Source organism: Pristis pectinata, chromosome 12 (assembly GCF_009764475.1).
Source record: "Pristis pectinata isolate sPriPec2 chromosome 12, sPriPec2.1.pri, whole genome shotgun sequence".
Lineage (NCBI taxonomy): Eukaryota > Metazoa > Chordata > Chondrichthyes > Rhinopristiformes > Pristidae > Pristis > Pristis pectinata.
Window position 1 is genome coordinate 49,123,546 of NC_067416.1, and position 19,565 is coordinate 49,143,110.

A 19,565-nucleotide genomic window follows, 5' to 3' on the forward strand; every position below is an offset into this window, starting at 1 on the left:
GTGTGTATGTGTGGTGTCATCACGACAGCAGAAGACAACGTGCTGACTCATTTTGTTTGGAGAGAGAGGGAGAGAGAGAGACAGACAGAGAGATATGGGTGTGGGGAGAGAGAGAGACTGCCTGCTGGTCTCTGTAACAATGGATGAAGAACGATAACTGTGTCTGTCACCACAATCCATGTATGGATTTTTGGAGCAAACAAGTGGAGTCCACTTTGTCGTTAACCTGTAGTGGGAAACAGGTACTTGTGTGGGCGGCCACATATTGAAGGCCTTCGGGGTGGCAGATACTTAGGAACAAAGTAAATGGAGATCATCAGTGACTGAGGTGTCGTATGGGTTCCATCGCGGAACATTTGGATTTCGTAACTTCTCTATTCTCTCTCTACATTTTCTCTTCAGTCGACGGTGGTTTTGCAGAAGCCTTTGCTCACATTTCACCTTATGACTTGCTGAACTAAACTTTGAGAACGATTCCCGGACGGAGTTTGGGAATTTGCCACACACACGCTTCAAGTTTAGTTTTGGGGTCAATGTTTAATATCTAACATTTTTACTTTTCTTATTATCATAAGTAGTTATTAATAAAATAGTTTCTAACACTTATACATGACTCGGTATGTTTCTATTGTTGCTGGTACGTAACACCCCCGGCAGCCCATTCTAGTCACTGACCATTCTTTGTGTTCAAAAACTTGCCCCGCACATCTCCTTTAAACTTTCCCCTTCTCACTTTAAATGCACATCCTCTAGTACTTGACATTTCCACCCTGGGAAAAAGATTCTGGCTGTCTACCCTACCTATGCCTCTCATAATCTTATAAACAAAAACAATTAACAGACAACTTGACAGGTACATGGATAGGAAAGGTTTAGAGGGATATGGGCCAAACACAAGCAAATGGAACTAGCCCAGGTAGGCACCTTGGTCGGCACGGATGAACCATAGAACCATAGAAAAACTACAGCACAGAAAACAGGCCATTCAGCCCTTCCAGTCTGTGTCGAAACATTATTCGGCTAGTCCCATTTACCTGCCCCCAGCCCATACCCCTCCAGACCTCTCCTGTCCATGTATCTATCCAATTTACTTTTAAAAGTTAAGAGCTAAGTTTACCACATCAGATGGCAGCCCATTCCACACTCCCACCACTCTTTGAGTGAAGGAGTTCCCTCTAATGTTCCCCCTAAACCTTTCTCCTTTCACTCTAAAGCCATGTCCTCTCGTACTTATATCTCCTAATCTAGGTGGAAAGAGCCTACTTGCATTAACCCTGTCTATGCCCCTCATCATTTTATAAACCTCTATCATATCTCCCCTCATTCTTCTCCGCTCCAAGGAGTAAAGTCTTAACATGCTCAATCTTTCCTTATAACTCAACTCCTGAAGACCCGACAACATTCTTGTAAATCTCCTCTGCACTCTTTCAATCTTACTGATATCCTTCCCGTAGTTCGGATACCAGAACTGCACACAATATTCTAAATTTGGTCTCACCAATGACTTATACAACCTCACCAAAACATTCCAACTCCTATATTCAATACTTTGGTTTATAAATGCCAGGATGCCAAAAGCCTTTTTTACAACCCTGTCTACCTGTGAACCTACTTTCAAGGAATTATGTATCTGAACTCCCAGATCCCTTGTTCCTCTGCACTCCTCAGTGCCCTACCATTTTTTTGAGTTGGGCCAAAGGGCCTGTTTCTGTGCTGTATAGATCTATCAGTCTATGAAGATAATAAATGGACTTGCTCCTCCATGATGATGGAGGAAACATTTTGGTAGGTTGTGTGGTCTGCCATCTGCTGATACGGCCTCTGACTAAACACACAATGAATTGAGGTGTCATTGAGGGGTCAGCAGTGGAAAGGCTGAGCAGCTTCAAGTTCCTGGGCGTCAACATCTCAGAGGATCTATCCAGGGCCCAACACATTGATGCAATCATGAAGAAGGCACGCCAGCGGCTCTACTTCATTAGGAGTTTGAGGAGATTTGCTATGTCAACCAAGACTCTTACAAATTTCTATCAATATATGGTGGAGAGCATTCTGACTGGTTACATCACTGCCTGGTATGGAGCCTCCAATGCACAGGATCGCAAGAGGCTGCAAAGGGTCAGAGACTCAGCCACCTCCATCATGGACACAATCCTCCCCTCCATCAAGACATCTTCAAGCAATGGTGCCTCAAGAAGGTGGCATCCGTAATTAAGGATCCTCACCATCTGGGACATGCCCTCTTCTTATTACCTCCATCAGGGACCCGGTACAGAAGCCTGAAGAACCAAACTCAACAATTCAGGTACAGTTTCTTCTCCTCCGCCGTCAGATTTCTGAACTCCACCTCGTTATTCCTTTTTTGCACTATATATTTATTTCTGTAATTTATAGATTTTTGTGTACTGCTGCCGGAAAAGAACAAATCACATCATATGTCAATGATAATAAATCTGACACTTGACAATGGCGGTGGAAACAACCCAGAATGCAGCTGGGTGCAGAAAGGCCCCTATCCACAGCGAGGTCCGGACTGCGCCGGCGCGGAGAAGAGGCGCGATCAGAGCATGCGCAGCCGGAAGTGTCCGTTGAGACGTCGACCTCGGCTGAGGTGAGAGGGGGAGGAGGGGGGTTCGCGGGTAAACTTCGGGGGTTTGTAGTTGAGCGCGGAGGCTCCGCAAACATCGAACGCTCACCGACAGCGGGCTATGTCGGTGGGAGGCGATTCAGCGGCGTGCGGGGCGGCTGCCGGTCCGCTTCACCGTGGGTAACGCAGCGGACGAGAGGAGCCGGGCGCTCACGCATGCGCAGTTTATCCGCGGGGCACGTCACTGCAGTGAGGGGCCGAGCGGTGGCGCTGCGGAGCGGGGTCCGTGAGTGACATGTGAGGGAGCTGCATCAACCTGTAGCAGGTACAGTCAGTCACACAGGGAGCTGGGGAGGTGACATGTGAGGGAGCTGCATCAACCTGTAGCAGGTACAGTCAGTCACACAGGGAGCTGGGGAGGTGACAGTGTGAGGGAGCTGCATCAACCTGTAGCAGGTACAGTCAGTCACACAGGGAGCTGGGGAGGTGACAGTGTGAGGGAGCTGCATCAACCTGTAGCAGGTACAGTCAGTCACACAGGGAGCTGGAGAGGTGACAGTGTGAGGGAGCTGCATCAACCTGTAGCAGGTACAGTCAGTCACACAGGGAGCTGGGGAGGTGACAGTGTGAGGGAGCTGCATCAACCTGTAGCAGGTACAGTCAGTCACACAGGGAGCTGGGGAGGTGACAGTGTGAGGGAGCTGCATCAACCTGTAGCAGGTACAGTCACATAGGGCGCTGGGGAGGTGACAGTGTGAGGGAGCTGCATCAACCAGTAGCAGGTACAGGCAGTAACACAGGACGCTGGGGAGGTGACAGTGTGAGATAGCTGCATCAACCTGTAGCAGGTACAGTCACATAGGGCGCTGGGGAGGTGACAGTGTGAGGGAGCTGCATCAACCAGTCGCAGGTACAGGCAGTAACACAGGACGCTGGGGAGGTGACAGTGTGAGATAGCTGCATCAACCTGTAGCAGGTACAGGCAGTCACACAGGGAGCTGGGAAGGTGACAGTGTGAGATAGCTGCATCAACCTGTAGCAGGTACAGTCAGTCACACAGGGAGCTGGGGAGGTGACAGTGTGAGGGAGCTGCATCAATCTGTAGCAGGTACAGTCACATAGGGCGCTGGGGAGGTGACAGTGTGAGGGAGCTGCATCAACCAGTAGCAGGTACAGGCAGTAACACAGGACGCTGGGGAGGTGACAGTGTGAGATAGCTGCATCAACCTGTAGCAGGTACAGGCAGTCACACAGGGAGCTGGGAAGGTGACAGTGTGAGATAGCTGCATCAACCTGTAGCAGGTACAGTCAGTCACACAGGGAGCTGGGGAGGTGACAGTGTGAGGGAGCTGCATCAACCTGCAGCAGGTACAGGCAGTCACACAGGGAGCTGGGGAGGTGACAGTGTGAGGGAGATGCATCAACCTGTAGCAGGTACAGGCAGTCACACAGGGCGCTGCGGAGGTGACAGTGTGAGATAGCTGCATCAACCTGTAGCAGGTACAGGCAGTCACACAGGGCGCTGCGGAGCGGGGTCCGTGAGTGACATGTGAGGGAGCTGCATCAACCTGTAACAGGTACAGTCAGTCACACAGGGAGCGGGGGAGGTGACAGTGTGAGGGAGCTGCAACAACCAGTAGCAGGTACAGTCAGTCACACAGGGAGCTGGGGAGGTGACAGTGTGAGATAGCTGCACCAACCTGTAGCAGGTACAGTCAGTCACACAGGGAGCTGGAGAGGTGACAGTGTGAGATAGCTGCATCAACCTGTAGCAGGTACAGTCAGTCACACAGGGAGCTGGGGAGGTGACAGTGTGAGATAGCTGCACCAACCTGTAGCAGGTACAGTCAGTCACACAGGGAGCTGGAGAGGTGACAGTGTGAGATAGCTGCATCAACCTGTAGCAGGTACAGTCAGTCACACAGGGAGCTGGGGAGGTGACAGTGTGAGGGAGCTGCATCAACCTGTAGCAAGTACAGTCAGTCACACAGGGAGCTGGGGAGGTGACAGTGTGAGGGAGCTGCATCAACCTGTAGCAGGTACAGGCAGTCACACAGGGCGCTGCGGAGGTGACAGTGTAAGATAGCTGCATCAAACTGTAGCAGGTACAGGCAGTCACACAGGGAGCTGGGGAGGTGACAGTGTGAGGGAGCTGCATCAACCTGTAGCAGGTACAGTCAGTCACACAGGGAGCTGGGGAGGTGACAGTGTGAGGGAGCTGCATCAACCTGTAGCAGGTACAGGCAGTCACACAGGGCGCTGCGGAGGTGACAGTGTGAGGGAGCTGCATCAACCTGTAGCAGGTATAGTCAGTCACACAGGGCACTGCGGAGGTGACAGTGTGAGATAGTTGCATCAACCTGTAGCAGGTACAGGCAGTCACACAGGGCGCTGCGGAGCGGGGTCCGTGAGTGACATGTGAGGGAGCTGCATCAACCTGTAGCAGGTACAATCAGTCACACAGCGCGCTGGGGAGGTGACATGTGAGCGAGCTGCATCAACCCGTAACAGGTACAGTCAGTCACACAGGGCGCTGGGGAGGTGACATGTGAGCGAGCTGCATCAACCTGTAACAGGTACAGTCAGTCACACAGGGCGCTGGGGAGGTGACAGTGTGAGGGAGCTGCATCAACCAGTAGCAGGTACAGTCAGTCACACAGGGAGCTGGGGAGGTGACAGTGCGAGATAGCTGCATCAACCTGTAGCAGGTACAGGCAGTCACACAGGGCGCAGCGGAGCGGGGTCCGTGAGTGACATGTGAGGGAGCTGCATCAACCTGTAGCAGGTACAGTCAGTCACACAGGGAGCTGTGGAGGTGACAGTGTGAGGGAGCTGCATCAACCTGTAGCAGGTACAGGCAGTCACACAGGGCGCTGCGGAGCGGGGTCCGTGAGTGACATGTGAGGGAGCTGCATCAACCTGTAGCAGGTACAGTCAGTCACACAGCACACTGGGGAGGTGACATGTGAGCGAGCTGCATCAACCTGTAACAGGTACAGTCAGTCACACAGGGCGCTGGGGAGGTGACAGTGTGAGGGAGCTGCATCAACCAGTAGCAGGTACAGTCAGTCACACAGGGAGCTGGGGAGGTGACAGTGTGAGATAGCTGCATCAACCTGTAGCAGGTACAGTCAGTCACACGGAGCTGGAGAGGTGACAGTGTGAGATAGCTGCATGAACCTGTAGCAGGTACAGGCAGTCACAGAGGGAGCTGGGGAGGTGACAGTGTGAGGGAGCTGCAACAACCAGTAGCAGGTACAGTCAGTCACACAGGGAGCTGGAGAGGTGACAATGTGAGATAGCTGCATCAACCTGTAGCAGGTACAGTCAGTCACACAGGGAGCTGGGGAGGTGACAGTGTGAGGGAGCTGCATCAACCTGTAGCAAGTACAGTCAGTCACACAGGGAGCTGGGGAGGTGACAGTGTGAGATAGCTGCATGAACCTGTAGCAGGTACAGGCAGTCACACAGGGCGCTGCGGAGGTGACAGTGTGAGATAGCTGCATGAACCTGTAGCAGGTACAGGCAGTCACACAGGGCGCTGCGGAGCGGGGTCCGTGAGTGACAGTGTGAGATAGCTGCATCAACCTGTAGCAGGTACAGTCAGTCACACAGGGAGCTGGGGAGGTGACAGTGTGAGATAGCTGCATCAACCTGTAGCAGGTACAGGCAGTCACACATGGAGCTGGGGAGGTGACAGTGTGAGGGAGCTGCATCAACCTGTAGCAGGTACAGTCAGTCACACAGGGTGCTGGGGAAAGGTGTGTCTGTGTGATGGTGTGAGGGAGCTGCATTCACTTGTAGCAGGTACAGTCAGTCACACAAGGTGCTGGGGAAAAGGATCCCTGAGTGACAGTGTGAGGGTGCTCTATCAACCTGTAGCAGGTACAGTCAGTCACACAGGGCGCTGGGGAGGTGATGGTGTGAGGGAGCTGCATCAACCTGTGTGCAGATACAGTTAGTCACACAAGTTGCTGCAGAGGGGTTCCTGAGTGACATGGGCAACCAACAGTGTGGAGCAAAAATAGAGTCAACACGTTCAGGGGGTGAACTGAGCTCAGCTAATCTTAGTGGATTTAAAAACTGGGAGTGGGAAATAAAAACTGAGATGGTACCGGTTACGTATTTGCAGAAAAAAGGGTGATTGATAGATGTGGATTTGTAACTATCGGAATTTCATATTCCAAAGGAACTAGGAAAACCTCCGCTTTATTTCTTGCACTAATCACTTGTAAACTCGTTTTACAGGGGAAGATTTGCAGACACGAAACCTAAACTCTGCATCACGTTGAGATCTGACAGATCACAGTAAAAATATCATTGACCTTTGAGCGTGGGAGGAGAAATGTTTGTCAGTTCTGTCTCTGAGGAAATCATTCAGAGCTCTGTGTGAATGTCAAAGCTTCAAGTGGAAGAGAGACACTGCCCCAGTGTGCAGCGTGTGGAAGGAGCATTGACTGGTTACACACCCAGAGGGGAGGTCATAGCATCTGCATCCAGGAGGAACCATTTCTGTGTTCTGCCTGTGGTTTTAGTTTCAACCGATAATCCATCCTGGAGGAGCAGGGTGGAACCTGTACCACGGAGAAACCTTGTAAGTGCGAGGACTGTGGGAAGGGATTCAATTACCCATACCAACTGGAAACTCATCGGCGGACCCACACCGGGGAGAGGCCATTCATCTGCTCTGTGTGCGGGAAGGGGTTCACTCAGTCGTCCCACCTGTTAACACACCGGCGTGTTCACACCGGGGAGAGGCCGTTCACCTGCTCCGTGTGTGGGAAGGGATTCACTCACTCGTCCCCCCTTCGAACGCACCAGCTAATTCACACTGGGGAGAAACCTTTCAAATGCTCTGACTGTGCAGACAGCTTTAAAAGCTCAGCAGAGCTGGTGAGACACCAGCGAGTTCACACCGGGGAGAGGCCGTTCACCTGCTCCCTGTGCGGGAAGGGATTCACCCAGTCGTCAGACCTGCTGACGCATCACCGAGTTCACACCGGGGAGAGGCCGTTCACCTGCTCCGTGTGCGAGAAAGGATTCACGCTGGTTGGCAACCTGCTGAGACATCAGCGGGTTCACACTGGGGAGAGGCCGTTCATCTGTTCTGTGTGTGGGAAGGGATTCACTCAGCACTCCAGCCTGCTGACCCACCAGCGACTCCACACCGGGGAGAGGCCGTTCACCTGTTCTGTGTGTGGGAAGGGATTCACTCAGTCATCCAACCTCCTGACACACCAGAGGGTTCACATGTGACCGCCCGAGTTTACTCTTAGTGTTGTTGGCCATCGCATCCAGGACTGAACCATGTTCATTCTGTCAGGTGGGATTCGCTTCTGATGTTAATTCTCTCATATAACTGGGATAGAGTTTAATATTTAGAATGCACAGTAAATAAATCGGCATGGTTTTAAACACGGTGTTGTAAATTTCATCTTTCCCCCTCTGAGTGTTCAGCATCCAAAAAGCAAAAATAATTTGCAGATTCTGGATTACTCAGTAGTTCAGTATTAGTTTCCTTGCCACATCCGTCATGCTATCTTCTACCATAAACACCACAAAAAAAATTAAAGTTGCCTGCCATTTCTTCACTTTCATTCACCAACTTCCTGCAGAGGGAAACAGAGTTGACCTTTCAACAGATCCTTTTGCCGTCTCGAAATTAAGTTCTCACTTCGGTCCATTGTAAAGTAACACAGTGCCACGAGGTCGCTTCGATAAAACGCGTTAATTAGCAGTGCACCGCTAAGGAGAGGTCTCTTCAGCAGTCGTTAAGAGTCGCTTCCCGAGGTGTCTCGGTACAAAGGAACAGACAGAAGTTTAGACAGATATTGTCACGCACACAATGCATGTGGCGCCGCGAGTTTCGGTCGGGCCATGGAGATCCGAGACAGACGTCGCACCTATTGTCCAGCATAACTGAATTATAGTCAAGAGATTCAAAGACAGGTATCACCCTCATTGTTTAGGACAAGCTTCCCACTCGTTGTTCATTGCACCCAGTACTCCTATTGTCCAGCATAACTGGTCTGAAACCAAGGTCCCGGACACAGTAATTAACACCTTATCCATTGGGTCAGCAGCTTGCGTGCTCTTGCTTGCGAGGTATTTTTTCCATCAGCTATAGGTATGGTGACAGTTTTTAACCCTATACTTCCTCATTCCCTCCTTTTTATCATTACATGATAACCTAGAGGGGTGCTGAGAACGGGGCCGGGAGTTTATTAATAAAGACCTTGCAACAGGTATTTAGACAGGCCAGCACCACGCAGCATACTATTATAATAATGATTAGCCCCACTGCTCCATGCAGCAGGTATGATGCCCACGATCCTCCTAGTAGCCACGCCAACTAACCTGCCCCTCCTGTAAGACCCTGCCTAAAGCTATCTACTTGCTTCTGAATGTCCTGAATGGCATGGGAAATGTTGTAGGACTCATCTCTCACATTGGTGACACATTTGTCCCCTACTACGGCACATACTCCTTCTTGCTGAGCCAACTGGTAGTCCACAGCATACTGGGTCTGCTGGGCATAAAGTCAAAGCTCCGCCAGTTCCCTGTTCACTGCCTCCAGGCCCTTCATAGTACTGCTTCCCTGCACGACCAGTCCACAAATAAGGTAGTTCCGGTTTTTTGCGGCTATAGTTCCTGCCGAACCCTCCAGAGAGAGAGTACTCAGAAACCCATAGCCTAACGATGATAAGGGAGATCCCAACGTAATAGGCTCCCTCCAGTCCTCACAGAACTCCCCACTAACTGACCGCACCACAGGTCTTCATCGGACATGAGCCTTCCGGGGGCAGGGTACCGTGACCGGCCTGATCGTTCCCATTGCAAACCAGGCTGGCAGAGTGGGGGTGGCGGTAGTGTAAGTACCATTAAAGAGGAACACATACCCTTCCTTAGCCCGGTAACAGGTTACATTACCCGATTGCTGTGGACTGGGCATCTGAGAATACCAAGAGATTCCAGCAACATCTCTCCCATGCTCTCTCAAGTAATTCTCCCTGGTTAGCCATTCTAAAGAGACATTAGACAATTTCACGTGGATCCTGTTCCCTTCCCCACAAACCCATCGCTCCCCTGCAAGTAACGTGACACACCTAGTGGCGGCACATTCACACCTAAACCATCCCGCCCAAATCCATATTTTGTCTCTGTACAAGAGGTGGTGGCACATGATATCGTGTGCTGTACGATCGCTATCCCACAACCCCATCCTTTACCGGTGAAGCAGCGAGAGAAGGACTGGTGGTTGGTTGTGCTGCTAGGACCTGTTACTGTTCCCTGCAAGCATTTACCCGGCAACATCCTCCTGTAAGTTCCCCTCTTTTGTTTTTGAGTGTTCATACTTTAAGAGGGCCCTGGGGCTCCAGCTTGGTGTGGCTACAAAAAGACCTTCCACTGACTCTGCCAAGGGGTAACAAACGGTGCGATTCCCATGTAGCTGCATATGTATTTTGTAAAACAAGTTATCCTCTAATGCCCACACAAGAGTACTGGTAATGGTGAGGAGTCCGAATCTAAGAAATATCATCCTTCTTCTGGCGGCCATCGTTTAGTCACTCAGATGAATCCAGCATTCCTGGCCCTGTACTTTCACAACTGTAGGAGTTTGGAGTAGTATCTGGAGGGGGCCCTTCCACCGAGGTCCCAGTTTAGGGCGCTCCCAATCTCGTATCAGTACCGAATCTCCGATTTCCACGTCGGGCAGTCCTTTTAAAGGCACTCTCCATCTGTGAATGAAGAAACTTTAGAGAGGACTTAAGTTGTCTGAAATACCTTTGTAGTTCATCCTCCATGATATTAAGGTCAACCTGGGTGGGGGACTGGGTGTCAGCATCCCATGGGGTTCTTCCCAGACGTCCATAGATGATTTCGGCAGCTGACACCCTGGTCGCTGAGTGGGGGGTAATTCTCATGTGGTATAATGCTAAGGGGAGAACCTTCAGCCAATTTAGACCGTCTCTGATACTAATTTAGTTAGTTTATTCTTCAGGGTGCTGTTAGCTCGTTCTACTATACCTGCTGCCTGAGGGTGGTAGGTGCAGTGGAACTGTTGTTCGATATGCAGTGCCTCGCACAACTCCTTATTTATTTTCCCTCTGAAGTGGGGACCATTGTCTGAACTTATCTGTCAGGGTGCCCCAAACCTTGGTATGATCTCTGTAAGCAATAATGTCACCACCACTGAGGCCTTATTGTTGGTGGTTGGTAAAGCTTCAATCCATCTACTAAATACATCAATGATAACGAGACAGTACTTATAACAATGTACACACGTTAATTCAATAAAGTCGAGTTGTATACATTCAAAAGGACCCCCTGGCAAGGGGCTTTTGCCTGGGGTGCACCTCACCCCTTTCCCAGCATTGGTTTGTTGGCATATCAAACATGATCGTATTTTGCCTTGTGCTGCTTCCTCCAATCTGGGGTGCCACCAGGTACGTAGTAAGATGTTACTCATTCCCTCCTTGCCAATGTGGGTGTCAGAATGTAGGCAGTCAATAAGCATTGGTAACAAAGAATCAGGTATACATACTTGACCAACTGGAGTAATCCACAGGCCGTGTGGTGCAGAGTGCATACACCCATGCGCCTTCCACATTTGTTTTTCTGAGTCAGGGGCGTCCCCCTGTAAGTGCTGCACAGTGACCATGTCTGGGGTGCCCTGCGTTGTTACCTTTGGCTTGCAAGCAACTGCCTGTTTTTCTGCAGTCGAAACGATTTTACACCCCTAGTGTGCTGCCAATTTAGCCTCTGCATCTGCCCGGCTATTGCCCTGTGTTACTAGGGAGGCATCTGAAAGGTGAGCCGAGCACTTAATGATGGCCAATTTGTTAGGGAGGAGGATGGCCTGGAGGAGGTTCTTTACGTAAGCCGCATTCTGTATGGGGCTACCTGTAGAGTTCAAAAATCCCGTGCGCCCAGAGTTGGCCAAAATCACAGGCAACTCCAAAAGCATAGCGGGAATCAGTGAAGATGTTAGCTACTTTGTCCTTGGCTAAAATACAAGCTCTGGTCAGGGCAAAGAGTTCTGCTTTTTGGGTTGAGACTGGTGGCTGCAAAGACGCAGTCTCCACAACATGGGAGTTGTTTATATGGCGCAGCCGCAAAGGCAGATTCCCTGTTCAGAGACGTAGGAACTGCCGTCCACATAAAGGTTTAAGTCTGCTGACTGGAAGGCCTCATCCGAAAGGTCCGGACGGGGTGTAGTCAAAAAGTGGTTTGCATTGAACAGTCATGTGGTGGATCTGCAAGATCCTCCAGTGGGGCCTCTAAAAAGGTGGCAGGGTTAATGGTGGTGCAGTAGGCAAAAGTGAGGAGTGGGTTATTCAGGAGTGCTACCTCATATCTGTTTAATTGGGCCTGGGTAAGGTCTTGCGTCTGATGGGAGGTCAGGAGTGCTGTTACGGTATGGGAGGAATGAACGACCACTGACTGTTGCAGGGTTATATTGGAGGCTGCTGTTACCAGGGAGTAGATTGCTGGAAGCATCTGTGAGCACGGCGGGAGCCCCCTAGCAACCGGGTCCAGCCGAGTGGAGTAATATGCCACCGGTCTTTTTCTATCCCCATGAGTTTGAGTAAGGACGGCTGTTCCTCCAGAACATTCACAAAAAGCTGAAATGGGCGATCATACAGAGGGTGTCCCAGGGCCGGGGCGCTGGCAAGGGCCTGTTTGAGCTTATCAAAGACCTCCTTTTGCTCCTCGGTAAGTTCAAAAGGTCCCACGGACTGGCTTGCAAGAGTGTGAGGTGCTTGGTAAGGAGGGCCACATTAGGTAGCCATTGTCTGCAGAAATTTACTAAACCTAAGAAGGCGCGCATACCCTTCGGGGTAGCGGGTGGTGGGGTAGCAATGATGGGTGCAATATGTCCAGGAGTGAGCCGCCGCTTGGTAGAACTTAAGAGGGTGCCCAGAAATTTCACCTGACGCTGGGTTCGTTGTACTTTCTGTGGAGGTATTACGTATCCCCAAGAGCGGAGTGCATTAAGTAGTCTATTGGTGTCAGCGATGTTGGCGGGCTCCGAGGGACTTGCCAATAAAAGGTCATCGACATACTGGACAATGGTGGATTTGTCAGAAAGTTGCAACCCTTGAAGTTGTTTATGCAAAACTTGGGAGAAAATAGTCGGAGAGTGTATAAAGCCTTGCGGGAGACGCGTGCACGTGTATTGCTGACCTTGGAAGGTGAAAGCAAACAGGTACTGCGAGTCGGGAGATAGGGGAATTGCAAAAAATGCATGCTGCAGGTCCACAATAGTAAAAATACAGAAGTCAGCAGGGATGCTGCTGAGAATGGTGGCTGGGTTCGGGACCACAGGAGGTAGTGGCTCCACTGTCTCATTGACCTTACGCAGGTCTTGTACAAGGCGCCATTCCATCCATCCGGGTTTGGGGACGGGTAAAATGGGGGTGTTGCAAGGTGATTGGCAAGGAATTAGAATGCCCTGTTTGCAGAATGAATCTATTAAATGGGTTATTCCGTCAACTGCCTCTCTCCGAAGCGGGTACTGTGGGACGGAAGGCAGTTGTGCTCCCGGTCTTACACGGATTTGGACTGGGGTCACTGGGGTGAATCCTACCTCAGCTTTCAACGCAGCCCATAAATCAGCGGTTGGCTCGTCTGAAGGGAGTCAGTGGGGCTGATGGTGGCATAAACAGCCTGTCACCGAGAAAGGGGTGAGGTAATAAGTCAGGGTCCCTTCTGGCAGTATCTGGGGAACCCCGTAAAGGCCTGTGTCTGCCTGTGCCTCAAGTTGGTGGGCTAGGAATCCCAGCTCTTTCGGTTTATGACCCTCATTAACTGACAGGGTAATGTGAGGGGACATCAAGCCTGACTGATTCCACAACTCATTAGGCACTTGAACTAAAAGTGCTGCCCCCTCCTTACCCACTACTTCCCCTAAAATAGTAACAGTCACCATGCTACCCAGGAGGGGAGCATACAACCCTTCTAGCTCTCTTGAGACCCCTGTGGGGTCATAAGCTAGCATCACATGCAGGTCAGGGGTTTTCAAGGGTGGGTCAAAATCTCCATTCGTGAAGTCCACCATCCATCACTGAGGAGGCTGGCGAATCCAGAGGATCCTATGGGGTTTAGGACCAGTAATGGTAATTCCTTCATCCAGGCATTGTATTTTGAGTTGGAGGGAGCAGAGCAGGTCCCTCCCAGCCAAGTTAACCCCTAGGTCTGGGGTTACTGCGAATTGGAGCAGACATTCCCGATCTCCAAATCCAACTTGTAAAGGTTCAGTTAAGGGGTAGGATCTTTCTTGTCCCTCCAGCCCACTCAATGGAACTGAAGCAGTGGACAGTTTAAAATCATGCTGGGTGATACAAGGAGCTTCGAGGGTCAAAGTATTTGCCCCCATGTCTATCATAAAGGGGATCGGCTTTCCCTCAACTAAGAAATTGACGATGGGTGCATCGACCGGGTTATCAGTGAGGGTAGGGTACATGGAATGGCTACTCCCCATAGCTCAGAAACCGTCAGGCAGAAAACGGGTTACTAGTTGAAAAAGGTTGTCGTCTACTAGGGGATCTAGTCTGCTGATGGCAGTAGTGGGGGCAGTCCCGCCGGCAATGGTCAGGTGCCCCGCTTAGGTAGCATCCTGTCGACCTGACACTCGCCAGTGCGGGTTGTTGGGGTCCCCTGGGTCCGGGGTAATTATGAGGGGGTGGTGGTGGCTCACAAGGGGGCCCGTACGCTGGGGCTCTTGGGTTGTTGGGGTACAGTGGATACCTTTTACCAGGCCGGTCAACCCCTCCTGGAATGCAAAACTGCTGTTCCATTTGATACCTCATATTATCGGAGTAAGGAGGTTGGGGCCGAGGGGGTCTCTGGACCATTTCCTGTTTTACCTTTGTGGCTTTCGAATCGCACCCGTTACTCCAGAAGTGGACGAGAGCCCTCCTCGTGGCTTGTCATGTGTGGTCAGGCCAGTTCAGGTTATTAGTGCGGATAGCTGACGCCACTCCCTCAGGGATGCATTGTAATAGGAGGGCGTTAAACTGGGGGGAGGCGTTGCCTCTGTTGTAGGCATCATCCCCCACATAGGTACCGTAAAGTGAACAGAAACGGTCCCAAAAATCTGGGCCGTCCTCAACCTGTTTCGGTCAGCATTCTAAAACCTTAGTTATGTCAATAGGCTGTTGAAGGGTTTTACGAAGGGCAGTTCTAATGGTGGTTACCTGGTCCTGAGGCCAGACGGCCACTTGAAAGGCTGTCCGGTCCGCATAGTTTCCCAAGTGTTCTTTCCATCTTTCCGCCTCATTAGTTGTAAGGGCCATGCAACAAAGACTGAAAAGGTCTTGGGGTGTGGCCTGATACATCTGAATTGTTCCGAGCACATAATCTATGAAATCCTCCAGGTTGGTTTTACGGTTGGGCGCCTGACTCATGCTTAGGCACATCTCCTGAGGCTTCCAAGGGCTGTAGATTTGGATCGTAGGATTAGTGCTCGCTTGGGTTGGATTGGGATTGGGAACACTCCTGTTGGGGAATTATCTTTTAGCCTCGACTCCCTTTATTCAACATAGGTGGTGGGCCGGGACCTTTAGGGTCGTCATAATCAGGGGTAGAATCGGAGTCATAATCGGTGTCTGTCTGAGGATGTACTAAAGGTCTGTCCCCTACCAAAAAGTTCCGCCGCTTGTCTGTGTCCTTAGAGCCGTTCGTATGCGGGCTTTCTCTCTGTCTAAGCTGATCCCTGGTTCGCGACACAATAGGTCCATGGAATTGTCCTTGGGACGGGACTTGGCTAGCAGTCATCGGTGGTGAGAGCGGAACGGTTTGCGGACTAGTCGCATTATATGGGGGCGGCAGTGAAACGGGGGGGTTGTGGGGGGGGTAGGTAGGGTCGGTGGGTCGGACCATCCAATGCTTCTCATTTTCATCGTATCATTACTTTGGAACAACAGGGACATGCCAGACATGTCAGGAGGTACCTCCACTTTATCCTTATTTCTTTTATTTTTATTCCTACGTTTTTCCTTATTCTCCTGATCTACCCCTTCCATCTCCCTTCTGTTCCTCTCAGCATCGTGGTCTCCGCACTGAGACTTCAGGACTTCCCAACTCTTAGGATTTCCCTTTTCATCACACACACTAATTCCCCTTCTGCGCACATATGTTCCCAACTATTCTGTTTAGATTTATTTGTTAGGTCTTTGGCCGTCTTTCTCCAAGTAGACATTAATATTTCCCATTTCTCCCCCCGTATTGCGCTCCCAAATCGCCTTTTCTGCCTTTAGGCACTTATCCACATCCCAAGATCCCCCCAATGGCCATCTTTCATTTCCCAATTTTTTACTGAGGCATGCCGATAATTCACGGAAGTTACTCTCATTTTTCGGATCGTCTTTACATAACTTAGATAGTGGGGTATTGGACCCAGACTTATCGAGGGTTTGTCTCTTTTTTTTCCCGATCGTACAGTACAAATCACTACGATTATCTATAAGATTGGTCTCTTTCCTTCACCCACTGCAGGTTCCTGACCTTCCCATGGGGGATTTCCCCTCTTAAGAACCGGTCTAAGGCAGGGTGGTAGTACCGAAGAACCGATCTCAAAACCTAGAGCTCAATTCGCAAACTTAAAACCCAAACCTGGGGACTCGAACCCCAAACACGAAACTAACTTAACTGGGGACTCGAACCCTGAACACAAAATTAACTTAACTGGGGACTTGAACCCCGAACATGAAATTAACTTAACTGGGGACTCGAACCCCTCTTACCTGTGGCACTCGGACAGGTTCTCGAGGAGTCTGTCAGAGGATATTCGACAAGCGAAGGGATCGATCAGGTGTCCAACTCCCTGAGAGGGATCAAGGTGAATCGTACCTTGTGGGCCCTTCCATCTCAGGTAGTCGTTATCCCCGTCGATCGCCCACGCCACTTCCGAGACCTCGTCTTTGACTCCTGGCTGGCTCACCAAATTGTCGTCTGGAAATTAAGTTCTCACTTCTGTCTGCTGTAAAGTAACACAGTGCCACGAGGTCGATTCGATAAAACGTGTTTATTTGCAGTGCACCGCTAAGGAGAGGTCTCTTTGGCACTCGTTATGAGTTGCTTCCCGAGGTCTCCCCGTACAAAGGAGCAGACAGAAATTTATACAGATATTGTCACGCACACTTAAATGCATGCGGCGCCACGAGTTTCGGTCAGGCCACAGAGATCCCGAGACAGACATCGTACCTATTGTCCAGCATAATTGAGTTATAATCAAGAAATTCAAAGACAGGTATCACCCCTCATTGTTTAGGACAAGCTTCCCACTCGTTGTTTATTGCACCCAGTACTCCTATTGTCTAGCATAACGGGACTGACCAAGGTCCTGGACAAAGTAATTAACACCTTATCCATTGAGTCAGCAGCTTGTGTACTCTTGCTTGCAAGGTATTTTTTCCATCAGCTATAGGTATGGTGACAGTTTTTAACCCTTTACTTCCTCACTTTTGAGTGTTTGTCATCAGCTAGCTGAAGCCCAGAGGACAATCGGGTGGGGGGGGGGGGGGGGGTGTGGTAAAGTCACTTTGCATTGCGCTACCATATCTGGGACACACTGAGGAAGCCACACAGCACTCCTTCCTATCTTGCGCTCTGACGCCAATGTTTTTGAGTGTGTGGAGGATAACCTTCTGCAATAGTATGTCCCAGAACCAGTAAGTGTACGGACTTAAAAACAAACAATCTGCTGGAAGAACTCAGCGGGCAGGGTTTCAACCCGAAGCCTGGACAATCTCTTTCCTTCCCACAGATGCTGCTTGACCCGCTGAGATCTTCCAGCAGATTGTTTGTTGTTCCATTTTCCAGCACCTGCAGTCCCTTGTGTCTCCAAGCGTACAGGCTTTATTCAATTTAAAATAACCTTTCCTTGTCCAGACAAAAGGTAATCAAGGACTTAAACAACAGGATGCTTTTCCTTTATATTTTCTAACAAAAAAGCCTGTCCGGGCAATGTGGAGAGATTTAAAGAATGCTAGTAAAAGTTAGAGATAGGGCAGATATAAAGAAACATGCAAGATGTATCAAAATCTACGTACAGCTGAACTTGGTGAATAAAAGTAAGGAAATGGCAGGCAATTTCTTTAGTTTTTTGTGGAGTTTACAGTACAAGAGAGCATGACAGATGTGGCAAGGAAACTGATATTGGCGCACACTAAAATCAATGTGACCCTTTTGTACGGGACGTGGCTATCGCAGGCAAGGCCAGCACTTGTAACCCTCACCTCCATTTCTCTCACCACCACCCCAACTCTCTGTATTCCCTTTCCCGCAACCCCTTCAGCCCATCCCCCGGGTTCCATACACCTACTGCCCGCACAGTTCACCCACCGGCTTCCCCTGCCCCTCCATCTGGTCCTGGTTCCTTCTGCCTTTCACCTCCCCCCTAATGGTTCCCACTCTCACCTTCCTTACAACAGATTCCAGCTCTGGTAGCCTTTGTGTTCCTACTTATGTGCCTCCAGCGGCTGTCTCCACCTTCACCCTCCCCAGCCCAACCCCCTCCTGGCTCCATCTTCCTCCTTCTTTGTTTGTCTGCCTCCATCTATCGTGTCTCCCAACTCAATTCCCTTACGTGGCTCGATCTGCCCATCATCTTTCAACACCCTCCCCCCACCCCCAATCCACTAATCGCCTCTGGCCTCAGTCTCACCACTCCTCTCCTCCTCATACTGGCCATCTCCCCTCTCCACTCTCGGTCCTGATGCAGGGTTTCGACCCAAAACCGTCAACAATTCCTATCTCCAGAAACCACCCCCCAACAGATGCTGCTCAACCTGCTGATTTCCTCCAGCAGTTTGTTTGTTGCTCCAGATTCTGCAGTCTCTTGCCACGGAGTCATAAAGCACGGAAACAGGCCCTTCAGCCCAACTCGTCCATGCTGACTAAGATGTCCATCTAAGCTCCATTTGGCCCATATCCCTCTAAACCTTTCCCATCCATGTACCTGTCCAAATATCTCTCAAATGTTGCATCTCCACTTATCATCCTTAATTGCCCTTGAATTCAGTGACTTGTGTGTGAGGCCACTCAGGATATTTGAGAGACCAGCCATATACGCCAAACCAGTTAAGGCAGAGAGATTTCCTCCGCTGGAGCCAGTACTATTACTAATTGCCTCCCTCCCAAGATTATTAACTGGGGGAACCCGGTCAGTGATTCAGAATCATTATTCCGCAGCCACCTTGGTGGGATTCCAGCTCAGATTGCTGGAATGTTAGTCCACACCTCTCATTTACTGGTCCAGTAATTTAGCCACTTGAAAATGCCTTAAATTTTCATCTGACCACAGCGAGCAGCCTGGATTTGTAAAGGACTGGTCACGCATGACAGTCTTTGAAGCAATTACTGAAGTATTATTGATGGGAGAATATCTCTGGGTGTTATTTATCTGGACTTTGTGAAGGCATCAAGCAAGCTTCTCTGGAGACCATCGGCTGAAGCTGCAGATTATGGAACTGGATATGTTATTGACCTGGTTGGGAAACTGGCTGAGTGGCAATGGGATAATGGGCAGGTACTAAACTTGGGAACAAGTGACTGGTGGCATCCCAAAGGAACCTCTTGGTGATTCATCTGTTCACTGGAACTGCTCAGACAATGGGACAGAGAGCCATGTGTATCGGGTTTGATGATGACAGAAGACGGGCAGTTTTGTAAGCAGTGTGGATGGAAGCATTAGAGTACAGAGATAGTAACAGATGAAACAAGTGGGCAAAACCAGCAAATAGATTTCAGCGTGGGTAAGTATGTGGTCATATATACTTTGGGCTTTAAAACTATAGTTGAGGGTAATGTGAAATGCTGGTCCACAGAAACTAGAGGTTCATATTTTAAAACTGTCCATCTCTAATTGCCAATAAGAAGGTGGCAGTGAGCCGCCGACCCGATACTGTAGCCTTTCTATATAAAGTACATTCAGCCCTACTGCCAGGGTATCACTAACGCGCATGCGCTCCTC

The 19,565-nt window shown here is 50.2% G+C and overlaps 1 pseudogene; it reads left to right on the forward strand.

The window, feature by feature from the left end:
* Nucleotides 1-2,488: 2,488 nt before the first annotated feature.
* On the forward strand, nt 2,489-7,996 carry LOC127576389 (zinc finger protein 664-like; annotated as a pseudogene).
* The last annotated feature ends 11,569 nt before the right edge of the window (nt 7,997-19,565 follow it).